Raw genomic sequence first — 24,599 nt, forward strand, 5'->3', positions numbered from 1 at the left:
ACCTTACATGTAAATTCTTATCTGATGGTGTATGAAGTCTGGTTATATCGTAACAACTTTTATGAAATGTTTTGACAGGAAAATACATTAGTGTTGTGTACGTGTAGTATTGTCTGACAAAACTGTTCATTTTGCATAAATAAAAGTGTTGCCACCTCGAATAACAGTAGTGTTAAATTCGATAAACAATCTGCAACTAGCAAAGAATCTTTTAAATTTGACGAGAAGACGACCGACCTTTTCAAGCACGTTCTGACCTCCACGTATTTTCTCTTTAATGGAGAATACTATGAACAAGCAGAAGGAGTCGCAATGGGGAGCCCACTCTCGCCTGTGGTGGCGAATTGCATATGGAGTACTTCGAGGAGGAAGCTTTGGCGTCAGCAAACTGGTAACCTGCTTGTTTTCTACGTTATGTGGATGACACGTTCGTCATCTGTCCCCATGGAAGGGACAAGCTCCTAGACTTCCTTACACACCTGAACTCCATACATCCGAACATCAAATTCACTATGCAGAACGAAGCAGAAGGAAGATTACCATTCCTGGACGTCATGGTCAAAAGAAGAGCGGATGGCACCTTGGGTCACGAGGTATACAGGAAGAAAACGCACACCGACCTGTATTTGCATGCGGATAGCTGCCACCACCCTGCGCTGAGGAATGGGGTGCACAGGGCGCGCACCATCTCTGACTCAGAGAGTCTGCGCCAAGCGCTGGAACACCTCAAAACTGTATTCCGGAAACACGGGTACTCGGAATGGCAGATCAGACGCGCTCTCCGCCCCACTTCTACAGTACAGCGTGTGGAGACGGAAGAAGCCACGGAGAAAGAGATAGCCACTGCCTGTATACCGTATACTGGCGCACTATCAGGGAAAATAGCACGAATATTGAGGAAACACCGAGTAGAAACTATCTTTTGCCCACCAAATAAAACACGAGCATTATTGGGAAGCGCCAAAGACGATCTCGGTTTGCGGAAGGCCGGCATATACCAGATTCCGTGTCAATGTGGGAAGGCTTATATTGGACAGACAGTGCACACCATCGAAGATCGTTGCCGAGAATATCAGAGGCACACTGGACTTGGGTACACCAACAACTCGGCGGTCGCAGAGCACTGTTTGTCCGAAAATTACGAAATGGACTACCAACATACCAGGATCTTGGCACAGACATCTGAATACATGGACAGCGTCGTTAGAGAGGCTATCGAAATTCGTACCATGGACGGACTCATCAACCGAGATTGCGGCTACAACCTCAGCAGGTCATGGGAACCAGCACTGAGTCTAATTAAAAAAACGCTCAACAAAGGAAACGAACGGGCGACTAGGGCGGACGAGGCAATTACACCGACGCCACCACAAACGCCGACGCCAGCCTCTCAGCGACCGCCGACGAGCGGCCTCGGGCGCGGACCGCAGAGAGAACGCCTCGCAAGGGGAGGGGATTTAAGATGGCCGCCCGCCCTCAGGAGCTCAGTTCGCTAGCGCACCTGACGATGGCGACATGTCTGATTGCCGAAATATTGTGCCTGTTGGACACTATGGGCCGGCAGTACTCCCGTGGACTGTTCAAACAGCACTGAAATTACTGAAAATCATAACTCTTTTAGTTTAGATTACTTATCATACATTTAGATTGTTTGCTGGTTATTTATTATTACTTCTGTGAACGAACTTAGTTCCATTTACACTGCTTGACAGACAACATTGCTACACGTTCCCAGGTGGATATTTCTTTAACAAAACAACGGTCGCTAGCCGGAAAAAAAAGCACTCCGTCTTCAGGCCACAAGTGGCCCATCGGGACCATCCGACCGCCGTGTCATCCTCAGACAGGATGCGGATAGGAGGGGCGTGTGGTCAGCACACCGCTCTCCCGGTCGTTATGATGTTTTTCTGTGACCGGAGCCGCTACTATTCGGTCGAGTAGCTCCTAAATTGGCACCACGAGGCTGAGTGCACCCCGAAAAATGGCAACAGCACATGGCGGCTGGATAGTCACCCATCCAAATGCTGGCCACGCCCGACAGCGCTTAACTTCGGCGATCTCACGGGAACCGGTGTATCCACTGCGGCAATGCCGTTGCCCTAGCCGGGAAAAGCAGTGACTTAATAAAACATCATGTTACATTAAGAATAAGTAACTAGTTTTATTGTAATCTTACTGAACTTGTACAACACAACTCACTCAATTACACCACATGGACGCCCGTTGTGGCGGAGCGGTTCTAGCCCCTTCAGTCTGAAACCGCGCTGCTGCTATGGTCGCAGGTTCTAATCCTGCCTCGGGCATGAATGTGTGTGATGTCCTTAGGTTGGTTAGGTTTAAGTAGTTCTAAGTCTAGGGGACTGATGAGCTCAGATGTTAAGTCCCATAGTGCTCAATGCCATTTGAACCATTCAAGAGGCTGCGTGTATGGGACGTGGAAGCACATGCGAACGCCTGATCATAGTAGTCTGAGTATAAAGCGGATCTTCTGTCTCCAACATAAACGAGACCGAGTCCTCCTGCTGAAGTGGGGAGGGGGAGGGTGTCACAGCGGATTAAAGGTCGTTCCTGCCAATGCAAAATACTCAATGGCCTCCTGGAATTGTCGTCATAGGGCAATTGGCAGAGGGAAGATTTGGGCTACGTCTACCATCTTGGGCGCCAGCTAGGTGTTGACACAGGCCTCTCGCTGGATTGCATTCAGGCTGTGGTGGAGGTTGTGTTGGATATGTGCTCATATAAGCTGAAACAAATGTTGGTAGGCGTATACTGCCATATGGTGGGTACGTCCATTAAGTGTGATGCCTGGGTAACGGAGTTTGTTCACTGTAGGCAGTGGCAGTGGCCCTTCATCTTAGAGCCCACGACCTACGTCCATAATCACTGATGCTTCTGGAGCTTGTTCCATACTGCAGAATCCATGTGATAGCGTTATGTGTTTCCGTTGGTGTCAGTATGAGCAGCAGGAGGTCGTCTGCATATGCCTGGCAACAGAAGGTATGGCCATGGAGGATGAGACCCTTAAGGCGTGGTAAGAGGCCCCCAATAAGGTGTTAGCAGGCGATGGATGACAGCACATTATACATGGGGCATCCCTGTCTGACAAAAGTCGTGTTTAAATCTATTCACCCTCTTGTCCATTGACTTGAATACTTGATGTGCTACTGGCAAGCAGGCATCTCAAGGTGTCGACGAATGGCATGGGAAACCAAATATGCATCGACGCTGGAACTGGTGTCAGGCCCTATCAAAAGCACTATCAAAATCATTTAATACAAGTGCCGCACAGAGGCGGCAGCAGGTGTCGAGCGCAATGAGATCCCGAGATTCGCCTGTGACAGTTTGTAGGTTAGCACCACGGGCTTGCAAAGTCTGCTCCAGTGGAAGGATTGTGCTAAGTACCGTGTATATGTGCCACTAATAGGCGCACATAGAAGAGTAAGGTGGCGAAAATTTGTGATCTCAGGACCTCAAGACAGTTTACGTGCCGAAATTAAAATGCCATTCATGGTCGTTGGCACTTGGTAGTTGGGAGTGAGCAGCTCCTGACACATTTCGGTTCACTTCTGCATCACGGAACGCTGGATAGAATTCAACTGGAAGGCCGTCTGGGGCTGGCGGTTTGTTCGTCACGCTTATGGCGATTGCATCCGCCACGTTGTCTGTAGTAACTGCCACCACCAAACATATTGCCTCTGCAGCGTCGAGAGTATGTGTGAGGTGTTGGAGAATGTCCTCAGTTGTCACATCGTTTGCGCGTCTGTCGTCGTAAAATTACCGATAGTGGTCAGCAAAGGTGGAAACAATATTCCATTGTGTATTGTCTTGCTTGAGGAGGGTGGTGATAAGTTGTTAACGGCGGCGACGACGACGATGGTCAGACGTGTTTTGGAGCATATTTAGTGTTTCCTTAGGTGCGATGTACTGTTTGCTTGTTCTCACCACCATTCTTGTACACTGTAGCTTATCGCGTGTCACTGAAAGAAGTCCGGTATTAATGCATTGTCGTTCCCTCTGCGTTTCAGGTGATGGAGGTGCTGTGGCCTTCTCCACCAGACATCACGGCGCCTAGAGTATCAGCAACTAAACTGACAGCCTGCAGCCGCGGGTTGCCCGCTTCGCAGGCACATCGAAGCACTACACAACTGACAGGCAATATTGATGAACGGCCATAACAACAACAACACCACAGCAAAGACACCAGTGGCCACCAGGGGCCACTACCAGCCCATATAAACATAAGGAAGAGGTCGCTGCAGATCCCAGAACTATTCTCATACGTCAAACCACGTGATGGAAAATAGTTCCGAGGTACTCATCTGCCGAAGCGCTATAAAGAACGGCGCTCGGCCGCACATCGGTATTTCATCGACCGCCAGCAGTCGTGGATAGCTGCCACCCCGGCAGCCCGGCTTGGATCTTCTCACTGATCTCTGGATTAGGCTTGGTATATCGGAGAAGTCTCTTGCAGAGACTAGAAGGAAATTATTTCAGTTGGTTTCTGTATTATTCTTGTATGTAGTTGTGATTCGGAGACGGATCACTGGTTTGTGTTGGTGTTATACTTGGAGAATTTGCTTTGGTTAATTGAACAGTCCAATAAATTGTTTTCGGACTTTGATCGTTAGTTTCTTCTGGTTCCACAGACATATGAGGAGGTTGCTTGTCGAGCAAGGTGTAGTAAAAATGCGTGGTGCCAAGGAGCCACATAGTCTATTCTTCCTCGCATTGGACCAGCTCCGTCGTTATCATTGGTTTGGTGCAGCTGAGCCACCACATCAGTGTAGAAGCCCTCCTGGGAAGACAGCGCTCACAGGAAGTCCACACTGCTACAACGCGCTGTCAACAAATTGGGTCGCAAAGGAGGGACGTGCTAAGTTTCCATGTCCGACAGCTGCACCAGGCTGACTGCAGTGGAAGTAGGAGAGAGCTTAGGTGCGCGCAGTTGCCAGAAAAGGCGAGTGCCCATTTTTCTGCGGCGAGAACTCCGGACTGGAGAGTGTTGGAGAGGTAGACGCGGCATGTGCTCCTTGGAGAATGTCGTGTGAGATATGTGTGAGCTCGAGAGTCCTAAAGGATCTCGTCCCATGCGTCAATAAGGTGGTGTTCTTCCACGACTTTACATAGGGTTTGGGGTAGTGAGTAGTTGGGATGTTGGTCTTTCAAATGTAGCACAGAAAATCGCCTGCAACTATAGTGTATTGCCGCGCGGTATTGGCCGATTGGTCTGGGGCGCTGCAGTCATGGACTGTGCGGCTGGTCCCAGCGGAGGTTCGAGTCCACCCTCGAGCATGTGTGTGTGTGTGTGTGTGTGTGTGTGTGTGTGTGTGTAAGCTTAGGGACTGATGACCTTAGCAGTTAAGTCCCGTAAGATTTCACACACATTTGAACATTTTTTTTATAATGTATTCAAGACATAGGGAAGTGATGTCTCCAGAATAAAAACAGGACGTAGAAGTCGGTGAGATGTGCCTGACAGAGCATACAGCTCGATTATGCGAATTCCGAGTCTGATAACGGCCATGCCCCTTGCATAGGTCACGTCTATGGTGCCCTCTCGGACGTCGATCGTCCACATCACACCCAGCCTGATCACTAACAGCGTGATACAAGTTGTATCCGTAAATGACCGGAATCGTCGCAATATGCACCTCTTACAATAGAGCAATGTCGACATCTGACGCGCGAATCACGTATTGGAATAATCGCCGGCCTGGGTGGCCGAGCGGTTCTAGGCGCTACAGTCTGGAACCGCGTGACCGCTATGGTCGCAGGTGCGAATCCTGCCTCAGGCATGAATGTGTGTGATGTCCTTAGGTTAGTTAGGTTTAAGTCGTTCTAAGTTCTATGGGACTGATAACCTCAGAAGTTAAATCCCAAAGTGCCCAGAGCCATTTGAACCATTTTTTGGAATAATCGTATCTTCACTGCACTGGGAATAATATTAGTATTGACTTACTGAATGGATGACTTACCCCACCCTGTCTGACCACAGGGGGGGCACTTGAAAGTCATTGATGGGTGGGGCTAATTGGGTGCATCGACCTCAATAGGATCGCCAACGCGTCTTCTTCATCATCTCTGTATGTCGCTGTGGCGTGGGAGCGTTTGGTATCCATAGGGTCTTCCCTTGTGAGAGAGTGGTTGTACTATGTTGATGGAGATACACATAGACAACTGTCTCCCACCGCATGTTGTTTGTCACACCATCCACAGAGGGGGTAGCGCTGGCGTGATCGTTATGCAAGGTTCTCCATCACTGTCACAGTCAGCTGACATCGAGAGGTGGACGTCATCTGTACGTGTGCCATCGTCATCCTTTTGCATGGGATTGTCACCTGCTCCTGGTATCGACCTGTGCCTCCACTAGCGCCGCCGTGGCGAAAGTTGCTGGCGACCGTGTCTTTCCGCATCAGACGATGGCAACGAGCCTGCCATCTGGGTTCGAAAGCTTCCTTTGGTGCCACAAGGAGCCAAGTGCAGACACGGTGGCAACGACGGTCGAGGTATTAGGTAGAGTAAGTGGCTATGTGGCGGCCTCACTGTCCCTTCGTGTCGTCCAAACAGTCGTTTTGTGGTGGCTGTTGCAGGCTTGCGTGGCTAAGCAGTAGGCTTCGTAAAACAGTGGCGGCGGTAAGTGCCACTATTTATGTCACCGGCAGAGTTGGGCGTCATGACTGTAGGCTGTAACGGTGTGATCTGACTGAAGATGCCCTCTTCTGCATCCCAAGACATGCGGAGGTGGCCGTCGTACATGATAACGGCTCTGCAGCCCCTTACACAGAGGTAGGGTGGCACATGCCTACAGAGATCGATCGATCTTGTCGGACACCAGTGAACCGTGATTTATTTTCAAAGAATATTCTTAAGAATTTATTTTATTTACTAGCGATTCATTAAGAACATTAACACATTTAATCACACTATGTAAGCATGGAAGTAGTTGTAAGGGGGTAACTGATGAAATCATAACCAAATTCCTTTTAACAAATGGGAATTTTATTCACTTTAATAGTGCCTAAAAGCATTTTTTTAAAAGAAACAGATTTAAAATTATAATCAGAAAGCACCCTCTAAATATGAAAGTTACAATTTATTCAGAGGCAGAAAGAAACAAGTTTCCACTGTATGAGCTTTTGGGCAGAGAACCTTGCCGCTCCGTTTGACACGGCCGTAGTTACGACCGCTCACAACAGCCTCCGAAAGACTACCCTGGTGCAAATCTGCAACACACCAGATAACTTTAAACTAAGAGTTTTAACAATTTACACAAGCACACAAACTATGCACCCCCCCATAGGAGGGATGGAAATTGTACAAAACACTAACAATTAAAATATTAACCTTGCCACCGAAAATGCACCTTGATTTTAACTTCTAAGAAAAGTCTTACGGTGAAAGGCTGGCAACTTTATATACTAAAATGATCATTTAAATAAAAGCCCATGAAATGCAATATTATATAAAATTCTACAAGTTTGGCCAAACAATAGTTAAGATGCTCTACAGTACACAGATACCGCCTCTCAAGATCATAGGCAATAATATCAAAGTTTCCAAAGATCAAAACATATTTCAGGTATCAGGCCGTTACACTCCAAGCAATAAATTCGTTAACACATCAAATCCGACAAACATGACAGAGGCAGCTACTAACGTACGGTAGATTGATAGGGAGATTACCGAACAACCCGAACCGCAGGTTGCTCTAATCCGCCCCTATTCCACAAGGGAAAAACGGACCACCCAATTTATAAACAACCACCTTCCTGCGCGTGGGCAAACGGAAAACAATGGTGGAAAGACCCCAAAGCAAAACGGCTGGAGACCTCACCAAGAAAACAAGTAGAATTTAACAAGAGTAAATCAAACAACATATCACCAATCACTTAACTTCTAATAAACTACGATTTCTCGAGAAGACCTGGCGCAGCACCCCCAAATCGCTCTCCCGAACCGTCCGCTGCCAGCCACTTCAACGGACGCAGGAAGGCGCGCCGATCTCCCGTCTCAGGGCGTCGCAGCTCGCACCGGTCAGACTGATGTCGTGGGTTGACTCCTGTTGCTCTCGTGTCGGCCGCGAAGTCGCTACCCCCCCGCTATACGCCGCGGCGCACTGGACTCACGTGGCGACCTCACATGCGCCGACGCTCAAGACGGACCAGTCATCTTGTGTCTCAGTACGCGACCGACCAACCGATCGATCCAACCGGCCTTAAAGGTCGATCCGAACGACAGACATCCTGGTACTCCAGGCGGCAGACCAACATTGACTAAGCGATCACTCGGTCGGACCGACCCCTGCAGAGGAAACATGCCCTCAGGCTACCCGACATCCCTGCCCCGGGAAGAGACCGGCCTACCGATCAATCCAACCGCCAATGTCCATTGCCTGAACAAAGTCGAGCAGACTGGCGGCCTAACACATACTAGCACCCGGACGACAGACAGAGGCTGACTTACTCACATTGACCCAGCTGACCAACTGACCGACTCGCCGAGAATGGCAGACTCAAACTGACCCCTGGCGAGCTCATAGCGCCCCTTAAATGCACGTGAACAGGCAACCGTTCCCCTTTCCCACCAGAGGGAGACACCAAATCTGCGATTGCCACAGCGGCGCCACCGACAGAAACGGAAGGCGACTGCTTCGCGCTACGTGCTGCGGCGCGCTCTTCAAAACGGCAATTTTTGCCACGGCTCTTGACAAAGTATGTCTTGAACTGTGCTCATTTCTCGGCTATGTGGTTAAGGACCGTTCCGTAGGGACAGAGGGTGGCAATCACAGCTTCAGCAGGTAGTTCAAAAAGCAGCTCGAAATCTCTAATTGTTCATACTCCCAAAACCACGTGATGAACAGTCATAGTGCCTGCGTTGCCATCTGAGGGGCAGAAGCCGAGTCCTCAATGTGATTTCCTTATGATTTTCTAGCACGTGGAGTCATAGATGATCTCCACATACACTTCACTGCTGACGATGAAAAAATGTATATCTAAGACGTCTGATGCTCGTATCTTCACCTCGTCTCCTAAGATACGGTTCACAACAAGCGTTTTGGGTCGTGCAAAGTCGAGACAGAGGTGAATCGTAGCGTTGCTTTACGCTATTGGTTCGCCACGTGATCTTGCTAGCACACACGATATAAAATAAACACAGGTGAGCGTTGCCCTACGTGAAGAACACAGACACACGTTTGCCACATACCCCTTCCGAAAACAGACTGCCCCTAGACTGTCTTTTTTTTTTTTTGTTTGAGTCATCAGTCTTCTGACTGGCTGGATGTGGCCGGCCATGAATTCTTCTCCTGTATCAGTCTCTTCATCTCAGGCTAGCACATTCAACCTATGTCCTCAATTATTTGCTGGATGTATTTCAGTCTGTCACCCCTTTATGTCTTTGTCCTCTACAGCTCCCTCTAGCATCATGGAAGTCATTCCTAGATGTCTTAACTGATGTCTGAACATCGTGTCCCTCCTGCTTATCAGTGTTTTCCACATATTCCCTTACTCTCCGATTCTGCCCAGAACCTCCTCATTCCTTACCTCATCAATCCACCTAATTTTCAATATTCGTCTGTAGCACCACATTTCAAATGCTTCGATTTTCTTCTGTTCCGGTCTTCCCACAGTCCGCATTTCACTACTAAACAATGCTGTACTCCAAACTAACATATTCAGAAATTTCTTCCTCAAATGATGGCCTATTTTTCATATTAATAGAATTCTCTTGGCCAGGAATGCCTTATTTGCTAATGCTAGTCTCCTTTTTTGTCCTCCTTGATCCGTCTGTTATTGGTTATTTTGATGCCTAGGGAGCAGTCCTTTACTTCATCTACTTCATCGCTATCAGTCCTGATATTAAGTTCCTCATTTTTCTCATTTCTGCTACTTTTCATTTCTTAAGTCTTTCTTTTATTAATTCTCAGTTCTTATTCTGTACTCATTAGAGTGTTCATTGCATTCAGCATATCATGTAATTCTTCTTCACTTCCATTCAGGAAAGCAATGCCATCAGCGGATGGTATCATTGATATCCTTTCACTATGAATTTTAGTCCCACTCCTGAACCTTTATTTTATTTCCATCATTGCTTCTTCGATATTCAGACTGAACAGGAGGGGGTGATTACTACATCCCTGTCTTACACCCTTTTTAACCCGAGAATTTCGTGATTGGTCATCTACTCTTATTATTCCCTCTTGACTCTTGTATAATACCGTCTCTCACTATAGCTTACCCATATTTTTCTCAGGATTTCGAACATCTTGCAACACTTTACAATGTCGAAAGCTTTTTCCAGGTCGACAAATCCTATGAAAGTGTCTTGATTTTTATTTAGTCTTCCTTCCATTATCAAACGCAACGTCAGAATTAGCTCTCTGCTGCCTTTACAATGAACTGTCCTACCTTCCTATTCATAACGAATCCTACTCCCATTATATCACTTTCTGCTGCTGTTGATATTACCCTAAACTCATCTGACCAGGAATCCTTGGCTTCAATCCATTTCACGTCACTGAAGCCTACTGTATCTAGATTGTGCCTTTGCATTTCCCTTTTCAGATTTTCTATCTTCCCTACCACGTTCAAGCTTCTGACATTCCACGGCCCGACTCGTAGAACATTATCCTTTTGTTGGTGGTCACCTCCCCTTTGGCTGTCCCCTCCCGTAGAAGCGAATTGGGGACTGTTCCGGAATCTTTTGTCAGTGGGGATATCATCATGACACTTTTTCAATTACAGACCACACATCCTGTGGATAAATTTTATGTGTCTTTAATGCAATGGTTCCCATTGCCTTCTGCAATGCCATGTCATTGATCATTGCTGATTCTTCCGCCTTTAGAGGCAATTTCCCACTCAGGACAATACCCTGGACCTCTGTTCGCTCCTCCGCCCTTTTTGACAAGGCCGTGTGTCTTTTTATGCCGGAAGTCTTCGGCCGCCAATGCTGATTATTAATCAGAATTGAAGCGGTTACTGGTTTCGAACCTGGCACCAAGAAAATTTTGATTTTTAATCAAAGATGCTACCCCTAGACTACGGGTTATATAACTAACAGTAACTGCAATAGCAGCGGTTGCAACTTTTGGAGAAACTATTTTCTCGTTCAAAAATGGCCCCACCCTCCCAGGTTTCAAACGTCTGCCATTCTATTACTTTGTCAAATTTCAGAACACTGTACTTTTACTCCATGCGTTATACCCTACAGATTAAGAAGATTTATTCTTTTTTTTTCAGATAAAAGTTTCAGACTGCAGGAATTCCGTCATGGATACACCTCATTTTGGAGAGAGACAATTTAACTCCTGGGATGGGGTTAATGATGATCGAATTTCTGTAAAATCAATAAGAAAATGTCGACGAATCAATAAATAATGTTCAAAAAGATTCGCGTTGATTGCTTCGTTAGTTTTCCAAAAAAATCGTGGAAATTGCTTATATTGTAGGCTGACTGAGGAGAATGGAATTGAAGAAAAGGTCTACAGCTGTAGTGGGCATTTCGATAAACGGTACCAACTAAATACAAAACATATACCGTAAAAAATCGAAGTTAGTGTCGGATAACTCAATTTAGCTATATAATTCAAGTGGAAACTTCGATACACGTTTACGGGTATGTGAATGTACAGTAGTAAATCCAAACGGATATCACACGAGAACTTTGTTTATCGACATAACACGAAATGAAAAAGCCCTACAGCTGTAAGGAGGGATCGCGATAACAATACGAATCTTAAAAGAAATATTTATCGTAAAGAAAAAAAGCATGAAAAATGACTAAATATTCTAATTCCCTTCGAAACATAAGCTGCAGTTTCTCATACACAGAAAAGACCAGAAATATGATTTCTTTTGAAACGAACAAAAATACGACAATAGCGCTGTAAAGAACGGAAATTCAAAACGTGTACCGAGAAGCACGTCACAGCTGCCATTATTATCGCGTCACTGATAAAGCCTATTAGTACTGCTAATGTGATATGTCGGGAATACCCTCTGTACCGAGGCATGTACACGAAAAATATGAAACGAATCAGAGCAAGGTCGTAAACGAGCCGTATTAAACGTTCATTGTGGAGAATAATAAGTAAAGGCTTCCATAATGTGACGCACGAGTAAGCGGCTATCAAGCGAGAGACCGGGCTTTAATACGCGATCGTATCTAATCCAAACCTGATTATGACAGATCAGCTGTCAAAAAAGGTAACATCGTTACAGCGATGTGAACACACTGAGACCAAGATAAAAAGTACATAATGAGAATCGCTAACGCGTAATGGGATATGCATGCCGATTAAACTGTTTCTTAAGTCACAAGATGGAACGAGTTAGAATTATAGTGTGTTAAACGCAATAAAGTTTACAAATATAACAAAGGATACAAAATTTCGATTAATCGTATCATACTCACGCATAATCCTACATGTACTTCAGTTACAATCAGATGTATTTAATTTTATACACCATAGCTTTATCGTAAAACCTCAGAATAAAACCTTCCTTTTGACTGAAAGAAGAGCAGAAATTTTCAAATTTCAGTTTCGGAGTGTAATCAGTTGACAGTTTTATTGTTACTTACGTGTAAGCATATAGGTAATAAAATAAAGAGACTAGTATGCACCTCAAACATCAAAAACATTGTGACATTAGGACACAGCTGCGTGAAATTTAGTATAAAATGAAATTAACACAAAAACAGAATGTTTTTCATGTAATAAATTTGACATCAGCATTACAATGATCAAGTTTCAAGGAGTGCAGAGACACCTTGCTTATGTCCATTCCTTCAATGTTTTTCCTTTTATGTTGCTAATATTTAAAAAAAAAAAAGGTGTTGAGATTTGATATTTATGTGGTATAATACATGTGATCAGGTGCATAATTCATACGTACATAGATCACTTAGAACTCATTTAGTATTACGGATAGAATAGAAAAAACACACCTAGGTTGTTTAGAGCATGTCAAAACAATAGAAGAAGGCCGATGGCAGCATTTTCATGACAACCTCCTGAAAGAAGAAGAAGAGGAAGACCGCAGAAAGGTGTATCCAAGAAAGGACAGAGAGAAGAGGAGTAGAAGAAGATGAGGACGAATGGCGAGATCGAGGTGCCTGGTGGCAGAGATGAGGTATGCGGATATGTAGGACACCCTCTTACAGACATTGTGCGATGAAGTTTTCAATAAAACGCGAAATTAGTAACCTAAGACGCCAAATAACATTAGAATCACACATGAGAAATAACTGTAAATCAAGAACCACATCAACACAGCCCACAATTCACCTTCACTGTGAGATCGTATGCAGTCACCCTGGTGATGGACTGATTAAAATATTTTTTTAGTATCTGTCAGATATTGGATATTTAAATTATTTGTTTGAGAATCTGCTGCGTCTTCTAACTATATATTATCCTCAGATCCTTATTTTTCCCGTCAAGAAGGAGCTACTCGGTGGCATACTGGTGGTAGCGCAAAAATAGCTGTAAAAATTTCACTACTACCATCCTACAGTGTGACGTGACTTTCCCAAAAGTGTCGGCGGAGATGGTTACGAAAGTAATTAAAAAATCATTGTAATGTACCACGATAAATCCTGTATATTCCTCAATTAAAGTACACGATCTCGAGGTTCATGGCCTTCACAAATTTCAGTAGTTTACAAAAGGGCTAACAGTTCATGAATTATGTATTATAACAAAGCAAATGTCATCGCAAGATTCACACTACTCTGCAACAAACTCTTAAAAATGTTTAGTTCCTGTTTGTTAGACAAGTAAACACGCACCCATATACATCTACGTTTACATTAACATCATTGTACGTAACTCACCCAACGATGTGTGTCGGAAGATACTGCTGATACCACTAACTGATGCCCCCTTTCCTATTTCACTCACGAATGGTGCGAGGCAAGAGTGATTGTGGGTATTGGCTCTAACGTCGCGAGATGTATGTGTGAGGGAGCAATAAGAAGTCCGACTCTTGCGGGAAAGTGGTCACTCGAAATTTCAGTAGTAAATCTGTCCGTGATGCACAACGCCTCTTATGTAACTGAAATTTGTTGAGCGTTTCTGTAAGGTTCTTTTGCGCCGACTAAACGACGCCGTAACGAAACGCACCACTCTTCGTTGGATATTCTCCATCTATTCTGTCATTCCTATCTGGTAAGGGTTCCATATTGATGAACAATACTCAAGAAATGGTCTAACAAACACCTCGTAGGCCTCTTCCTTCGTGAATCAGTTAAATTTTCTTAAGATGCTTCTTATCAATCTCAATCTGATACCTTGCTGTCCTAATATTTGTTTTACGTGGCCATTACATTCAGGATGCATATCAATAGTTACTGTTAAGTATTTTAGGGTAGATACTGTTTCCAGCAATTTTTCATCACTAGTGTAGTTGTACATTCGTGGATTTCTTTTCCTGTGTATGCGCAATGTGTTACATTTATTTACGTTCAGGGTCCACTCCCAGAGTCTGCGCCATTCGTCAATCCTCTACAGTCATCCGGCAAATCGATACTGTGATCTTACGTGGCTACTTTCTTATGGACAACCGCATCTTCTGCCAACAGTCTTAAAGAGCTTCCGATGCTCTGTACCAGTTGATTCAGATACATTGTAAACAGTAACCGTCCGATCACACTTCCTCGAGGTATTCCGGAAATGAAAGTCTAACTGACTAATTTAGTCCTAAAAATGCTTTACTGGACACTGATTTTCTTAGCAGGCACAGAAGAAGTACGAAGCCTGGAGTGGTGAGACGAACTCGAATGAAAGTTTAGAAGTTCCAACGGCCCATTTCATAAGAAAGCTGTACAGCAAAGTATGTCCTCATCGAAAAGCAGAGCTTGAACTTAGGTCCCGCGCTCTCTGATCGTTCAACATGGCTGCGTGTCGGAATGGTACTGAGAGTGTGTCAGACGCCAGTCCTTTTACAACCTATGACGAACGTTGACGAATCCCGACTTATAAATAATAACCAATTACCAGACAATTAGCAACCGTTTTTATTAACTTTATACTCATTTGTGTCTCAGGGAAACAAATACCTCTCCCAAATACACCAAATCAGCCGTAGAAATCTAGTTCTGGTATTTACCAACCTGTCGTAATAGTTTCTCAACAGGTGATGCCTTACAATGAATACGATCGATGTGTATCAAACTAGCATTAAAACTAACAGTAAGTTTCTTACTGAATCATCTATAAAAAACTTATTTCCACCACAAGGGCTACTCAGGAGAATTCCACCACTGCGCTAATAGTTTTGAGCTTCAAATTTTCAAATCTGACACAGTTTATTTTTTTTCAATAGGCCTAAGTCCAAATTTGTAACGCAGTCTATTGTGTTTACCAAACAACTTTCATAATTTTTAATTTAGGAAAGCATTGTTTTTAAGACACTGTTTGGGTCACAATTGAAACAACAATTAACTTCGGAACTTGCGCGCCTCTAGAAACGTATCGATCCTTGGTACAGTAGACCCAGCGTCTTACAATTTCGAACCAGCTACTTTCAGAACATTCTACACTGATGTGTTGAATGAGACAATATGTTACGTGACTTTCACTTTTATTAGGAAGCATTGTGCAATATTGCGACTTGACTATGTACTGGCAGCGGGCACATATGTGAGCGGCGTTGTGGATATGGAATTAGTCATTTGGTATGCAAGTTGTCGTCCGCCTCATGTCACAGTGAGATGACAGATAAAAATATGCGGATATGAAAACAATGTTCAATAATGCTTTTAGGCGATTGATTGCACTTTGTTAGAGACTCACTAAAGTACCTCAGGTGGACCATTATTACCAATTAAAACCATTTAATTGATCGAGATTCGAATTTCCCTTCGCGAGAAATGCCTCTTACTAACTGAGTATCTTGAGTTGGAATTTGAAAAATGAAAACAAAGACGACTGTGTTGCATTAGCCGTCTAACTTTTTTTGCTCAAGACCCGATACTCACATTGTGGTTCAAATGGCTCTGAGCACAATGGGACTTAACTTCTGAGGTCATCAGTCCCCTAGAACTTAGAACTACTTAAACCTAACTAACCTAAGGACATCACACACACCCATGCCCAAGGCAGGATTCGAACCTGCGACCGTAGCGGACGCGCGGTTCCAGACTGTAGCGCCTAGAACCGCTCGGCCACCCCGGCTGGCCTGACATTGTGGGAAAGCACCTCGGGCCGCATATGTACCGCTCTCATTATTAACTGTTAACCTACATAGATCAGTTTGTTATGAGCCCCAAATGCACTATGATTAACTAATAAATTGCCCTTCGGCCTTCAAGGACAGATTCTTCAAAGTTCACACCATTCGGAACACTTAGTGTCGACTGTTCTCTGTTTCAGAGGGAAAAGACCCACCGTGGTTCGACAGTCACGTAACAAAGCTGCTAAACAAAGAGAACTTCACTGCAAATTTGAGCATGGTCAAACCCTCAGAGACAAACAAAAATTAAACTAAGCCAAAATTACGTAAGGAGAGCAATGCTTAAAGCGTTCAGCAAATCCGAAAGTAAAATTCCGTCTGCTGACTTGACAAAATTCTAGGACTTTTTGATCTTACGTTAAATCACTAAAAAGATCAAAGGAATATGCACAGAAACTCTGTGGCCATAATGCTATTGCAACGGATGACGACAGGGAAAAGGTGCGAAGTACTAAACGTCCTTTTCCAAAAGTGTTTTTCAGAGGAAAACAGAACAGTAGCACCTCCTATAAGTCGTCGCACGAACGACAAAGTGGCTCATATCGAAATGAGAGACCATGCGACACAAAAACAACAGAATTCGCTCGACAGAGGGAAGGCCACCCGATCTCACTAGATACCAACACGATCCTACACACAGCATGCGAAAGAACTTGCTGCAGTAGTGTACCGTAGGTCTTTGGACGTTCGAAGCGTTCATGATGATTGGGGAAAAAACACAGATCATTTCAAGAAGGGTCTGTATCCCTGCCGTCGGTCAGTTGTAGATTTTCGAACGTGTTTTATGCTCGCGTAGTATGACACTTCTGGAGACCGAAAATCTCCTCTGTAGGAACCAACAAGGGTTCCGAAAACAACATACGCGTGAGAAATTGCTCGTTCTGATCGTTCACGAGATAACAGAAATCAGTAGATGCCGTAATCCTTGACTTTCGAAAGCTATTGATACAGTTGCGCACTGCCACCAAATGAACAAAATGCGAATGTACAAAATGTCACACCAACTGTGTGACTAGACTGAAGAGTTTCTAGCAAACAGAAGGCAGCATGTCATTCTGGGAGGAGACAAGTCTTCAAGCGTAAAGGGGACATCGGGCGTGCCCCAGGGGATTCTCGTAGGACCATTACTTTTCACAATATATGTAAATGGCCTGCTAGACAATGTCGGAAGTTGTCCGTCGCTTTTCGCGGATGATGCTGTTGTGTACAGAGAAGTCGCGACGCTAGAAAATTGTAGTCAAATGCAGGAAGACCTGCAAACGTTCGTCGCTTGGCGCAGGGAGTGGCAGTTGGCCCTCAACACAAACTAATGGAAGGTATTGCCTATACACAGACAGAACAACCCATACGATTTCACGTCTGCAGAAAATCACTGGAGACAGCTCCTGCCATAAAATATCTTTGAGTATGCGTACGAAGCATAAAACTAACTGCAGAACAGATTCGTAGGAAGAATCCTCCGGAAATATAGTCCATCAACAAAAGAGGTTACTTAGATAACACTCGTTTGACTAATACTTGGATACTGCTCTTCAGCATGGGATCCCTACCAGATAGGATTTATATAGGACAAGATCCAAAGCAGCACTCTTCGTTACAGGGTCATTAATTAAGAACGACAGCATCACGTATATCACCAGCCAACACCAACTGCAGACATTGCAAGTGAGTCGTCCCGCATCACGTTGTGGTTTACTAGTATACAATATGTGATCAGAAGTATCCGGACACCCACAAAAACAAATGTTTTTTAATTAGGTGCATTGTGCTGCCTCCTACTCCGAAGTACTCCATATCATCGACCTCAGTAGGCATTAGACGTCGTAAGAGAGCAGAATGGGGCGCTCCGCGGAACCCACGAATTCTGAACATGATCAGGTGACTGGGTGTCACTTGTGTCATACGTCTTGTACGCGAGATTTCCAAACTCCTAAACATCCATAGGTCCACTGTTTCCGATGTGATAGCAAAGCGGAAACGTGGAGGGAAACGTACAGGACAAAAGCGTACAGGCCGACCTCGCCTGTTGACTGACAGAGACTGCCGACAGTTGAAGAGGGTTGTAATGTGTAATAGGCAGATATCTATTAAGACCATCACACAGACATTCCAGACTGCACCAGGCTTCACTGCGAGTACTATGTCAGTTAGGTGAGAGGTGAGGAACTTAGCGGCTGCTCATAGGCCACACATCACGCCGGTAAATGCCAAACGAAGCCTCGCTTGGTGTCAGCAGCGTAAACATTGGACGATTGAACAGTGGAAAAACGTTGTGTGGAGTGACGAATCACGGTGCAGAATGTGGCGATCCGATGGCAGGGTGTGTGTATGGCGAATGTTCAGTGAACGTCACCTGCCAGCGTGTCTAGTGCCAATAGTAAAATTCGGAGTCGTTGGTGTGATCGTGTTTTTCATGGAGTGGGCTTGCTCACCTTGTTCTTTTGCGCGGCACTATCGCAGCACAAGCCACATTGATGTTTTAAGAACCTTCTTGTTTCCCACTGTTGACGAGCAATTCGGGGATGGCGATTGCATCTTTCAACACGATAGAGCACCTGTTCATACTGCACGGCCTGTGGCAGAGTGGCTACACAACAACAACATCACTGTAATGGACTGGCCTGCACAGAGTCCTGACCTGAATCCTCCAGAACACCTTTGGGATGTTTTGGAACGCCGACTTCGTGGCAGGCCTCGCCGACTGACATCGACACCTCTCCTCTGTGCAGCACTCCGTAAAGAATGGGGTGCGTTCCGCAAGAAATCTTCCAGCACCTGACTGAATGTATGTCTGCGTAAGTGGAAGCTGTCATCAAGGCTAAGGGTGGGCCAACACCATATTGAATTACAGCATTACCGATGGAGGGCGCCACGAACTTGTAAGTCATTTTCAGCCAGGTGTGCCGGCCGTTGTGTCCGAGCGGTTCTAGGCGCTTCAGTCTGGAACCGCGCGACCGCGACCTGCCTCGGGCATGGATGTGTGTGATGTCCTTATGTTAGTTATGTTTAAGTAGTTCTAAGTCTTGGGGACTGATGACCTTAGATGTTAAGTCCCATAGTGCTCAGAGCCATTTGAACCATTTTTTTTTTTTTTCACCCAGGTGTGAATATCGAAAGCATACGCCCCTGGAAGAATCAACCGTTATATTCCTTCCTCCTTTGTGTATCTCGCAGAAAGACTGTGAAGATAAAATTAAAAAAATTCTATCCCACATGAAGGCTTACCGGCAATGAGTTGTTCTTCCCGCGAACTATTCATGACTACGGGGGTGGGGAGATGGGGGGGGGGGGCGGGGTACAGGGATGCTCAAAGTACCCTCCATTACACAACGCCAGGTGGCTTGTGGAGCGTAGACGTGCAAGTAGATTGCTGCCACCCTCAGCGATCTCAAAGTTGTGACAATGTAATTGCTTCTTGAAATGTTGTGGCATCTGTTCCATTGGATGATTGATTGATTTCTAGCATTAACTGCTCTTATATCTTAATACATTATGCTCACAAATTTCGCATCCATGCATGCATGTCTGAAGAAATATTGTTTCATGTGAACTGTTAATACAGACATTGTGCAGTTAAATAATAAGAACAACAAAGTGGGTTAATATTGATTTTCATTTAGTTTTGAGCTTCATTTAAGACTTTCGGTCTCTTGATCATTAGTGTAAAATCAAATGACATGTTTGCAAAGACAGAGACAGACAAGATAGCGACGCAACAAAAACGTGGTAAACTTCCAACCAACAAAAGGTGTTCATTCACCAGCTGACCACAGTGGCTCCCCTCAACAAACCCGACATTATTTGTCTGTCCATAGGTAGGACTGGCAAACCACAGTCAAATGTGTAAAGCAAGACAGAAAGGTAGAGACTCAAGGTTTTTCCCACTTACGCGCTCAGGTATCCGCCAGGTAGTCCAGTGTTCACAGTCGTTGTGCTACGTGCAGTACTGACAATGACTAGTGTGCACTCCAAATTTATCTTTTGTAAATTACAACATTGTCAAATTTGTAAGAGCTTTTTGCTATCATAGACCTTAAATCAATTTCATGAAATATGAAATTCTCCAATTTTCATACGAATGCTTTTAAAAAAACATCTATTTATCTGAAATGCAGTTTCTCGCAAACTGTCATACAGTGCTGTACTAATCTCTAATGTAATTCTATTGTTATTATAGCATTAAAACACGTGTTGCATATTTTATTGTTATTATTAGTAAAGTTCTTGGCACCTATGGTACGTCAACAATCGGAGACAACAAATTATATAAAGACCTCGGCTGTAAAGAATGTTAAGGGACCGATTGATTGTTTTGAAAAATTGCGCAGTAAATTTTCAATAAAATTTCGTAAATAAAATAATTTAGTTATTTCCGGTGTTGTTTCTTTTCATTTAGATAAGGGTTTGTTTTCAAATATTTGTAGAGGAGAGACACATTTTTGAAATCATAATTCTATCCAAAATTTTATCTTTAAAAATACATCTGTGGGTACTGCGCATTGTTTACTTGCAATATGAGTGCACTTAACTTGGATGGTCATTGACTTACCACCGTTTACTTACTGGGTGAGTTAAAGAAATATTACTGTGAAATCTCTCAAAAATACAAATATGAGACGTCCGATTTGTTTGACCTTACGATGCTGATATTGGCATTAGCACCTTTTGAATAGTAAAGTATAACAACCTTAAAAATTAATCTAAGATTCAGCACAATACAAAATTAATTTTATTGTTGCTTAACTAAAGCACATTTTCAGTCAAGGATGTACCTTCACATTTCTGCCATCACGCTGTCACGCAAATTAGTGGAAAACAGTGTAAGGAACACAGATTGAGATTGTTTACTTGCTCAAATAATTATTCAAAAATGGCTCTGAGCACTATGGGACTAAACATCTATGGTCATCAGTCCCCTAGAACTTAGAACTACTTAAACCTAACTAACCTAAGGACATCACACAACACCCAGTCATCACGAGGCAGAGAAAATCCCTGACCCCGCCGGGAATGGAACCCGGGAACCCGGGCGTGGGAAGCGAGAATGCTACCGCACGACCACGAGCTGTGGACAAATAATTATTCACACTTACGTGATCAGCAACAGCTTCTGAAGTACTTTTTCGTTAAAAAAACATAATATTCCGGATCTTTATCTTGGTTGTAGTCATTCGCATCATCCTCGGATTTGTACAAATCGTCCCTGAAAAGTATCTCCCTGGCACGAACACGCACTCGTTACTACCATTAACAACCACGTTTTTGGCACTTACAATTGTTTACGTTGCACACACACTGACGAAGTTGCCATTGGTGAGACTCTGAATTACAAAATAGCCATTTCTCCGTTTATCGTCGAACTGTTAACTAATACGAGCAGAAGACATCACGTACCATGTTTCGCATGCAATAACTGTCTTTCTCATCGTCTGTCCCTGAAAGCCGAACTCTCACAGGACGTGAAAGCGCACTTGGATGAGGAGTTGGTGACGTCACAGCGCGGAATTCGAGGCCTACGAGACAGACAGGCCGCGGCGCGTACGTCACGAAGGTAGTCCTGCGCTTGCTCGCTCGCTCAAATCAGCAGACAAACTACGTTTCTACACCTGTTAACTCCTAACTAGGAGAGTCCCTTCAAACTAAAACTGAATCTTCTACTGGAATCCGCTATTGTGGAATCTTACTGTTATTAGTCCTATAATTATAACTCCATGGGCCTACTTATAATTTGTTACGGCTGTACTGGCGTACAATAAAATAGAATCATACTAAAATGATTATCAGTTGTATAAGGCACCACTTACAGTATGTAATGAGTACTGTTAAGCAGAAGAGACTAAATGCTATAAACGAACCATTATACCATTTATATCGAGTATTGATCTTAAATTAAATTTTACTGCAGTTGTGTTAATCAGTAAGACTTCATAATAGCAGATTCCAGCGAAAGATGCAATTCTCGTTAGTACTTACACGCCCAGCTGCGAGTTAACAGGTTTAGAAACGCATTTTGTCCGTTGAGCTGAGCGAGCGAGTTCAGGACTACCTTCGTGACGTACGCGCCGCGGCCTGTCTTTCTCGTTGGCCTCGGCGGAATTCCACGTTCCAAAATACTGCGGAGCGTGAAATAAAGAACCTGTCCTGTCAGATTTTTGCCTCGTGGGGAAGAACGTGGCCAATGAGATGCGATATCGATTTACGTCACAGGCTGAACGTACTGTGGGAGCCACTATGCTGTATGACGTTAAACGTCCATTTGGTGGGCCTTCCTTCTCACACAGTATGTGGTATGAATATAAGCTGCTTCAGAGCATCAGTAGATTGAAGATCTCTGGAAAACGCCTCATTTTAACCACGACTGCTTATAATAATTAGATGACAGGAAACTACGCATCGGTACGCAAAGACTTTTGGCAGTTGACGTTTGCACCATTGAGGGGACATTTATAAACAGAACATTAATTACTGACGTCGAGCATCATCTCAAGAGTTGACACAGCCAGCGTTTCCACTATGCGTTTAGGGTCTAATGGTCATATTCTTTTTTGTTTTTCTTTTTTCTAAAACAAAAATGGTCTAGTGGTAAAGCGCGTGCTTCAAGATCGAGAGAGCGCAGCATCATGTCCCGTTCAGACCAAAACTTTTCCACTATGGTTTTCAACCGAGCATTCACTTCTCACAGATGTTGGAGTGGCCACGAAAGACATATGGTTTGGATTCCACGTTGAACTACAGGTCTCCATTGTCTAATTAGGTAACTGGGGAAAGTTAGGGACTCGTAAGTAACTGCAGTGGCGTCCAGTTGGAAGACATACCAAGAGACCTACCGGGTACACAAGAGGAATTCTCTTTTCCTCGTGCTTGTTAGCTTGTTTGCTCTGGTGGAAACCTGGCTTAAACTATACAAACTGTTTTTTTGAATAACTTCATATCGACAGTTCAATTCTTGTACATGTAATTCTGACAAAAATGGCTAGCAGAGTAAATAAAATAAAGGCAGTGTTTGATGCCACAGATGACTTCAGACTGAGGATTTGTAATTTGTTGAAATGATATGTACCTCGCTGTACTACATTTTATAACAATTCCTGTAGGCCATTCGTTATAATAATGTCTGAATGTTGTACATTTGACTATCAGTGGAACAGTTCTTTGTTTATGCCCTGTAGTCGTCACAAAAATGCGAAGTGTCTATTTAATGACAAAAGCAAACATTTTTCTTGCATCAGGCACACCCGGACAAAGAAAAAATTTATACAGTCAGGCACTTCGCAGTAACCACTACTTTTATTTAGATAGAAATGGTCCCGACCGTTGTTCTGCATATTGCACTGCATACCAGGCATACTCGATCAAATTCGTAAAGCGTGGCGAAGAAAACTGGTAATGCACAAATGGCTGAAGCTTAAGAATACGGTTCCGCTGATAAACCTTAAATGAGAGACAGGTATGTCTGATAATTTCCTGAAAAATGCTTTCCCCTGTCGAAAAAGTTCTTTATCGAAAGCTTGAATCCCACTTTTAGTTCCAGGAGGAATCCACATTACGTCTACAGATTTTTCGTCGTCCTCCACAAAAGCAGAGGCGTCTTTATGTCCAGACCATGAATCCAACAAAAGCAATGAATTAGTTTCTGCAGCTGGTAGGAATACGTTTCGAAAGGAATGTTGAAAATTATTATTTCCCATTCTTCCAGAGTTTCATAAGTCGATTACAAGATTTTTGCAGCTAAACAGTCCATTTTTTTAATTTTTGGTCCTAATTTACCTTGCAGTTTTTGAAGACAGATATACAGCTGCAGGAATAGTAAACTACTTATACTTATCACTGGCATTATCGCATATGAATGGTCATTGTATTCATTGACTGGGCAACCGACTCAGTCTTTTTTTCACCCCGAAATGATAAAGTGCAGTGTGCACGCAGTTCTTTCACTAAACCTGACTGATCAGCTTTATAAACAGTAGTTGCGAGAATAACAGCAAGTTTCGTCTTTACGTCAGCTATGAATTTCGCTATAGCATTGTCTCTCACTGGCAGATGCTCTACACGCTTACGTGACGTAAACTTGGTAATTTTGCGACTTCATATTCAGTACAATTTCTTGAACCTGCGTAGCCAGGTCGATGAAGTCTGGAAATTTGGAATGTTCCTGTCAGATGCTATTCGGAAGGACCAGTCATGTAGATCTACACTCCTGGAAATTGAAATAAGAACACCGTGAATTCATTGTCCCAGGAAGGGGAAACTTTATTGACACATTCCTGGGGTCAGATACATCACATGATCACACTGACAGAACCACAGGCACATAGACACAGGCAACAGAGCATGCACAATGTCGGCAATAGTACAGTGTATATC

The sequence above is a fragment of the Schistocerca serialis genome, chromosome 9 (assembly GCF_023864345.2).
Source record: "Schistocerca serialis cubense isolate TAMUIC-IGC-003099 chromosome 9, iqSchSeri2.2, whole genome shotgun sequence".
NCBI lineage: Eukaryota > Metazoa > Arthropoda > Insecta > Orthoptera > Acrididae > Schistocerca > Schistocerca serialis.